General features: G+C 28.7%; 1 protein-coding gene across 1 annotated transcript in view; it reads right to left on the bottom strand.

Annotated features, from left to right (window-relative positions):
- Positions 1-7,965, bottom strand: part of LOC119667688 — a 20,524-nt gene that overhangs the window by 9,835 nt on the left and 2,724 nt on the right. The window lies entirely within an intron of this gene.

Below are 7,965 nucleotides of genomic sequence, written 5' to 3'. Positions count from 1 at the left end.
TAGAAATTTTCAATGACCGTTTCGATCCGGTAACTACCCAACTACCCAACTGCTCAACTGCCTAACTAGCTAACCTTTCTGGTGGTTCCGACGGTATACGTGCGTCGGATGAAATACTCTTTCATCTAAAATGAATTTGTTTATGCTTACATGGCTGTTTGTATTAAAATATTTATGTCAAACTCATTGCATTTGGGTAAACACAATAGACAACTGCAAACTCATCAAGGAAATTGACTATACGAATAAATATAATAAAATCCAACAACAACTAAGTTAAGTAAAGGATGTAATTTTACTGAAGTTGTGGTCATTGAGGTTTAAGCATTTTAAACTATCAGTTTTTTGAAAAAAAAATTTTATCAAAAAAATTAAACCCGAGATGAAATATGTTTGTACATATGCTGTATCTGATGGATGTTGTGGTTTGTTAGTGTTAACTTTTAGCTATGAAAAATAGAAGTATTTCAATGTAATACAGAATTTATACGTTACATATGTCCAGAACTTACTAAAAACTTTTAACCACTTTAATTTTGAAACAGAAGTAAGTCATGAGGTTTCGTTATTTATCTTTAAAACATTACTCTTACTGCTTCTATAAAGATACTTATTTATCTAATGCGCTTTAAGGAAATTCATGAGTTAAAAAAAAAATTATGTACAATGAAAGGAATTTGTTCATTCCCATACGAATATATAGCTTTTGCTCTAATTAGTGTTCAAAACGTGTGCTAAATTTTGCTTAAGACAAAAAAAATGTTGTTATTGTAGTTTACTATTTTGCGAAAAACGTCTTTATAAATTTTTTTACAATATTGTAAATTATTAATAACTGTACTTATAAATAAGTGGTGATCCTACAAACTGTGCAAATTATCGAGGGATCATTTTTTTAAATATTGCAACTCAAGAGAAATATGTGAAAGATTGAAGCCAATCATCAACCAACTGATTAGTAAGTGAGCCTTTTTGTTTTTCTTAAAGATCTTTCAGTCTTTTAAGTAATAGAAATAAGTAATAAGTTAAGTAATAGAAATACTTCGGAAAATTAAGGCTCGAATTGATTATAATTTGTATTATATTGAAAAACAAACAGTTGATTAACTGAACAAAAAGAAAACAACGATTCAATACAAGTTTTACAAGCTTAAGTCGAGAGTTAACTAGCCAAATACTCTTCTTTTAAATGCAAAAATTTTCTCAACTAAAGGTAGTTAAAAAATCGTAAGACCATTTGTGATTTTTCCTATAACGTGAGAAATATTCTCCATTGGTTTTGTCACTGTTAATGTAAAGCCATTGCAACCGCTCTTATCAAAGGCCATCTTAAAATATTTAGAAAATTTCATTTCTATATTTCTACTGGTTCAGAAAATACAGAATTTTGATCGGCTAATTTCGGTTTTGACACACTGAGCGTATATCAAATCAAGCACACTTTTGTAGCGGAAACCCTTTTCTCTATTCCGAAGACACGACAAAGCCAACGAAGTAGCTGAGTTTTTATGCGCTTGACTATATCAATGTCGCGGTATTGCTCATACAGCTCATCGTTCCATTTAATTTGATACTCGTTGTATTAAACGAGTATCGTCACAATACGTTAATAACTATACATTTTCCGAAGTATTCATTACTGTTGGTAATGGTCCTTACAGCAGGATAGGCATGATAAGAGATATGTAGAGCTTAACTCTATTCATACATTGATACAAAAAGAAAACCTTCCCTCTTCGAATTATATATTACCGTATTCAATAAGCAATTTATTATATTAAAAATGTTTTCAAACAAAATACATATAAAATAAATGTAAATTAGATACAAAGAAAATTCATTGAAACCACAGGTATAATGCAATACAGTAATAAAATTGTTTCAATGGATTTACTATCGAAATCCCTTGGCAGCCACTAAATTGGCTTTACTTTATTGCTGAAGTTTTAACCTAATTTTTTGTGGCTTATAAATAAAAATAAAATAGTAAAAATAGTAAAACATATTTTTGTGAGTCTAAACAAAATTACAATTTTATAATCGTTGGGAGCATTAAAACTAGGTTCGCCTCTGCACCGAAACAGAAGTTATAAAACAATTTGTATATGTTGAGCTCATAAAAATGGATTTTAAATATAATTTTCGTTATGTATTTTATTTAGTGTACTGTATTCTTTGTTAGTGTACTTAGTTTGTAGTGTTGTTATTGTTTCGTTTTGTGGTGTAACACTTATTGGTTTTTGTATAACAAAAGAGCTGCTTGCGATGCATCTGGATGTATGTGGATGCACGTATGCATAAATTCGAATACACAAATATGAATGCATAATTTTTATAGGCAAAAACAAAAATTCAATGACTGGAGCATAGGATGTGCGAGTTTATTTGGTTTACAAATGTGGGCAACTACAGTGGAAACCGGAATAATATGAAACTCATTTAAGTTATTATTTGGGTCTACGTTACTTGTTCCCAGTTGAGTCATAACACTTTTGTACTTTAACAAAAATAAACTTAATATGCATTAATGGAAAGTAAGCCATAATGAATATAATAAAGAGTTTAGATTGAGGAATATAATTGCTGTTGGTGTGTTCAAAATATTTCGAGAATTTTAAACTATTTAATCTTTAATGTTTGGTAAATCTCCTTGGTCCATGCCACACTTGTATAATTCAGGATTAAAATTAGTTTTTATAACAGTTTTCGAACAGTTTACTGCAATTGGTGGATACAATTTTAGTTATACTTTGATGCTATTGAAAATGTGATAAAACTAATACATGCATATTATTTCTCTTCTGTCAAGTTTTGATTTTATCTATTTAACATTTACATAAGCATTTTATTCTTAATGCTAGAAAAGAACAGTAAATAATAAAATTAAGAAATTTTTTATCTAATTTGTGAATACCAAAATTAATGTTTAATTACTACTGAAAATATATCTTTGCTTTTTCACACATACACACATTCACTACTAAGTGAACTTCATATATATAAATTTTCAATCTCCAGAATTCAACAAGTGTAGCAATTATCAAAAGGTAATGCACCAAATTTTATCCTCAAGAATTACTCAAATTTGGTATAGACCACTTAAAGTAATCTCTCTTTGATATCATGCATTATTGCCACCTCAGCTTCCAGTTTGAGCACAATTACTCGAACGCGGTTTTATTCAATGTCTTGAGCTGTTTTACAGATTTTGTCTTCATCCAATATTTTGTTAAAAAAAATTATTTTTTAAATATCTTTTAGAGCATGGGAATTAAAAAAAGATCGGTCGCTTGGTGACATTTCTAGTAGTGGCAGTATTTTATTTTGTTTCACCATAAATTGTTGTATATGTAATAAACAATTTCAAAACAAATTTTCTAAGCAATCGTTTCATGTCTAATATTTCTATTTGATCAGCAATCTTTCCTAAAGGCGTTTGTAGTCTTTATAAACTGTTGGATGTGACATAATATCGTTGGAAAATGCACTATTTAACATTTTGACTAGTAGTTCAAATTTATTTTACTTCTAGTATGATTAAATCATACCATTTATACATATATAGACACATATACATGATATACATAGAGTATATTATTTCGAAATTTTTAAAATGTTTAAATTCAATAACAATATATATTTGTATCTTAAAATGCAAATAAATAGTCATACGTAGGCAAGAGGCCACTAAAAACATAACTCCCTCATTCAAGTGAAAGTAAACCACCCTTATAGGTAATCTTGACTACGTCCCTAATCTTGCAGGATGATAGTTCTGCTAGGTCGGTAAGTAAATCGGCCCAAAGATTTCTAATTTACTCCTAGCCATTAACGGATATTGACACTTGAGGTGGAGTAGAGTTTTCTTCTCATATACACAGCCATAAATCCAACAAATGTCTTTATAGGATAGACAGTGATACCGTAATCAAGATCGATCTTGAGGCATGACGAAAGGATTCACCTGCATAAGTTTGTTTACCTTCTGTGGGATGGTTCGATAGTCAAAATGAGATCCGAATAGAAATAGAAATTATACAGTTTATGGGAACAGCCGACTCTTTCAACTGTTAAACTATTATTTAACAATCCTATTATTTAAAAATTATCATTTCCAAAATATAAGCGTAAAAATATATTTCTTTCTATTTTCTTAGTGTTCGTTTCCCCTAGTGGGGCATACGACAGCAGGTATACTTAAATATACTTAACTATATGTAAATTTTATGTTCGATTTTCGACTGTTTTCGGTTCATATCCGTTAGTAGTTATCTAAATTTAAATATTATTATTTGCATCACTCGTGCACGTCATTATTTTTCTTCATCAGTTACAACATTTTGTTATATATTTTTACTGTTATTGCTGTTGTTGTTGCTGTTGTTATGATTACTACCTTTATTTTCTATACCATTTTAACTCGTGCCAATATGATTTTCGTTAAAAAGCTAAGCTGCAATTTTCTAAACGACATCCACGAGTGTGTTCCATGCACATTAGTAAAATGTGCTTTAGCTGTTTGTTATAAAAGTTTTGTTAAATTTGTTTTTACGCTCAAACACATAAACACATAAACAAATATACAAATACACAATAGAAAACAAACAACACCAAACATAAAACAAATACACAACAAAATAGTCGTAAAATATTTTCCAAATACGTGAGTGTTTGCATATGAGTCAGTAAATTAATGTGTGAATGGTTACGTGAGTGTGTAATAAACCCCAAGTGATTTCCTAAAATGGCGCCCTGCTTAGCACAGACACACACCAATTTAAGCGGTTAACATATACTCGCATACAGGCTTGCATACCAAAACGAGTTGGCATACGTGAGTAAGTCAGTCATGCTGTGTGTGTCTCTACTTCTATTTAAATAAAATTTTAATTCTACCCTGGGTTATTTGTCAACCTTTTACCCGAAAATATTGCATATTAAGACACACATACACACACACAAGCACGCAAATAGTGTGCACTCAATATATTTTCGTGTACATACTAACCCGCCAATATATGCGAATTACCACAAATACAAGCGTAACTTTATTAAGTGCGACGCACGCGAGTTTATGAGTTTCGGATACGTTTTTCTTTTTTTATTTCTCTTCTGACTTTCTATGTTTATTTTACAATTTCAAGTTTGACTTCATGCTGGTCTCTTGGACGTTTATGCTATCATTAGTAAGCTGCATCAGTTACACTCCATATTCGTCTATTTGTTTGTCAGCATGTCTTTGTGTTAGTCGTTTATTTTGTCAAGTACTTTCGTACTTTCTCTACAAAATTCAGCAGTTTAAATCCCAAATTCCCCAAATCCCATTTGGCTATCACCAGTCACATCAGCTCTTCCTTGTGTATTTGTATTTATCTATATATTTATATTAATGTTTGTATACATACATAACTCATATGTATGTTGGTGGCATGTGTATATATAGTTATGCATATTTGCGTATATTGAACAGCTTTTGTACGTAGAAATGCGCAAAAATGTCACTCATACGTTCGGTAGCCCAAAAATTGACATAAAATTCGGCATTAAATTAAATTTTATCTGAACATCAATTTATATATATGTATATATATAAAAAAGAGGAAAATATAAAAATATCAAATAAAAATTTGGTATTTTACGTTTTACTGTTGTTGTTCATTTTTTTTTTTTTTTTTTTTTTTGTTATATTACTTATCTATTTTCGCAATTTCTGTTTTCAATTTTATTTTTATTTTTTTTATTTGGAATATTTTTGTATCATTTTATTATTGCAGTTAAAATTTCTGTTGACGTATTTTATTGAAAATTTTAAAATATAATATTTGCATTTTTTATTAAATATGAAAATACAACAAATTATTTATATTTAAAAATAAAAAAGAAATGTTGAAATATTTCAATAAATTTTCATATTTTTATAGACACTTGACAACGTTCGGTGAGTGGTTCAGTTTGATATGCTGTGGTTATGTGGACTTTTTGCAATTTCGTATTGTTGATTTTGAGCTTTAAATATTATTTTTTAATTTGTAATATCTTAACAGCTTAATTAAAATGTATTGATATAGTTAATAAGAGAAATGTTAATAAAATATAAACTCTATTTTTAAAGCTTTTAAAAGATGATTATACTTTTTCAATAATTAATGCGGACGTGCCATATTCATGATAAAATATTTTTACATTGTCGTGGTTTGTATATTTAATTTATATTTGAGAATATAATAAATAAAATAACAGAGTGGTAAAATAAATAATTTATAATTTATTTCGTAGAGAATTTGAAAACATTGTATACAGTATATATGCGAACACATTTTTTTTGCTATTTGTAAATTTTAAGCCATATTTATTTGAAGGAATTTATTAAAAAATTTTTCATCCACTTTTTTACTATTACTATCTTAAGTTTCTTGTTATTTCGGCATTTGTATGCTTTTAGCTGGCACTTTGACTTAAATGTCACAACGCGTTTTAAGTTGAAGTTTGAAGTAAAGTGCTTGAGTAGGACCATGTATAACCATTGTGATGTTTTCAATACATTACTTAAATTTTTTAATAATCTAAAAAAAAATATTTCTTCTTGTTTGCAGTTTCTTGTTATTTCGCCAATTTTGATGCTTTTAGCTGGTATTTTGACTCTTGCTAATTTTCATGTATATATTTCGAGCAAATAGAGCACGCTACGCTTTTCCTTAAGTGGGCCTATTTACGCTATCATGAACGTGAGAAGAACGTGACGACAACATGAACTTAACATACAGTTCAGTTTTCACTATCATGAACTGTTATGAAGCTTGAAATTTGTTTTGTTTTGTGTAAACGTATAAAATGCTTATGTGTAGCAGTGCATAGCACAGAAATTCAAAATATTCACAAACACCAAAACATAACATTGTATATGCATGCGTCTCAAACTGAAAAAAAGCAACAATTTTCGTTGCTTAATATTCGTGAACTAACATCATACTCTCTTCCGTCTCCAATCTATCGAAAACCGGTTTTCAAGTTCATGTTCATGTTACGTTCATGATAGTGTAAATTGGGCCAGTGAGTGATATATTTTATAAATTTTTCTTCCTTTTTTAGTGCAGTTTTTAAACCCTTATTTACGATTTGGTGTTGTTAGCTGCTATTTAGACTTTTGGTTATTTTGTTGTAGACACTTTAGCTAATTTATGCATTGCCAATTACGTGGGCTAAGTAAGGTAACTTCGTAATTGATATAAATTGAGTTGAGTATGGTCATTTACAAATATACAGTGCCCCATATTCAATATGGTATATAACTCATTCAATTTAGTATGTAATCTTGAGGATTTTCATTGTTTTTATATTGATTTATTATACTAATTGCAATTTCCACAATTAAGAACTGACTTTAATAGACATGTGAATTATCATGTTCAAAATACCTTAAGTCGTTTCGACTATCTTATATACAAGGTCTCACCATTCAATAAGGGAAAAATTTATTTCTCGGACATCAGTGTGGTTAAAAAAAGAAACTTAAATAAATAAAATCACTTGACCGAATAAAAAGAAAATTTATGGCAGAAAAAATGTTCTGTGGCCAGACAAGAGTAAATCACTTTTGTGCTTGTTTGGTATTTATTGCAAAAATTTGCAATAATAAATTGCCTGCACATAAGTATCTACTCGTACGAATGTTTGGGAAAAAAGTTTATTAATTTCGATATCCAAACAAGCAACACTTAACCTTTTTGCCAATTACAACTCAAGCATATTTTCATGCTTTATTAACATTTATTGTCAATAAATTAAATGAATAAAATAAATAAATTCATTCAATTGTCAACTGCAATAAAATTCCTAATTGTATAATAGAATAAAAATCTATGAAATTTATTTGTTTTCAAGATTTTACATAATTTAGATTATTTACAATTTGAATTTATTAAATTGAAAACAATTTAAAAATATAGGTATATTGTATTTAACTTT

This window comes from Teleopsis dalmanni, chromosome 1 (assembly GCF_002237135.1).
Source record: "Teleopsis dalmanni isolate 2A chromosome 1, ASM223713v2, whole genome shotgun sequence".
NCBI lineage: Eukaryota > Metazoa > Arthropoda > Insecta > Diptera > Diopsidae > Teleopsis > Teleopsis dalmanni.
Note: the sequence above shows the minus strand (reverse complement) of the source record. Positions and strands in the feature narration are given on the sequence as shown.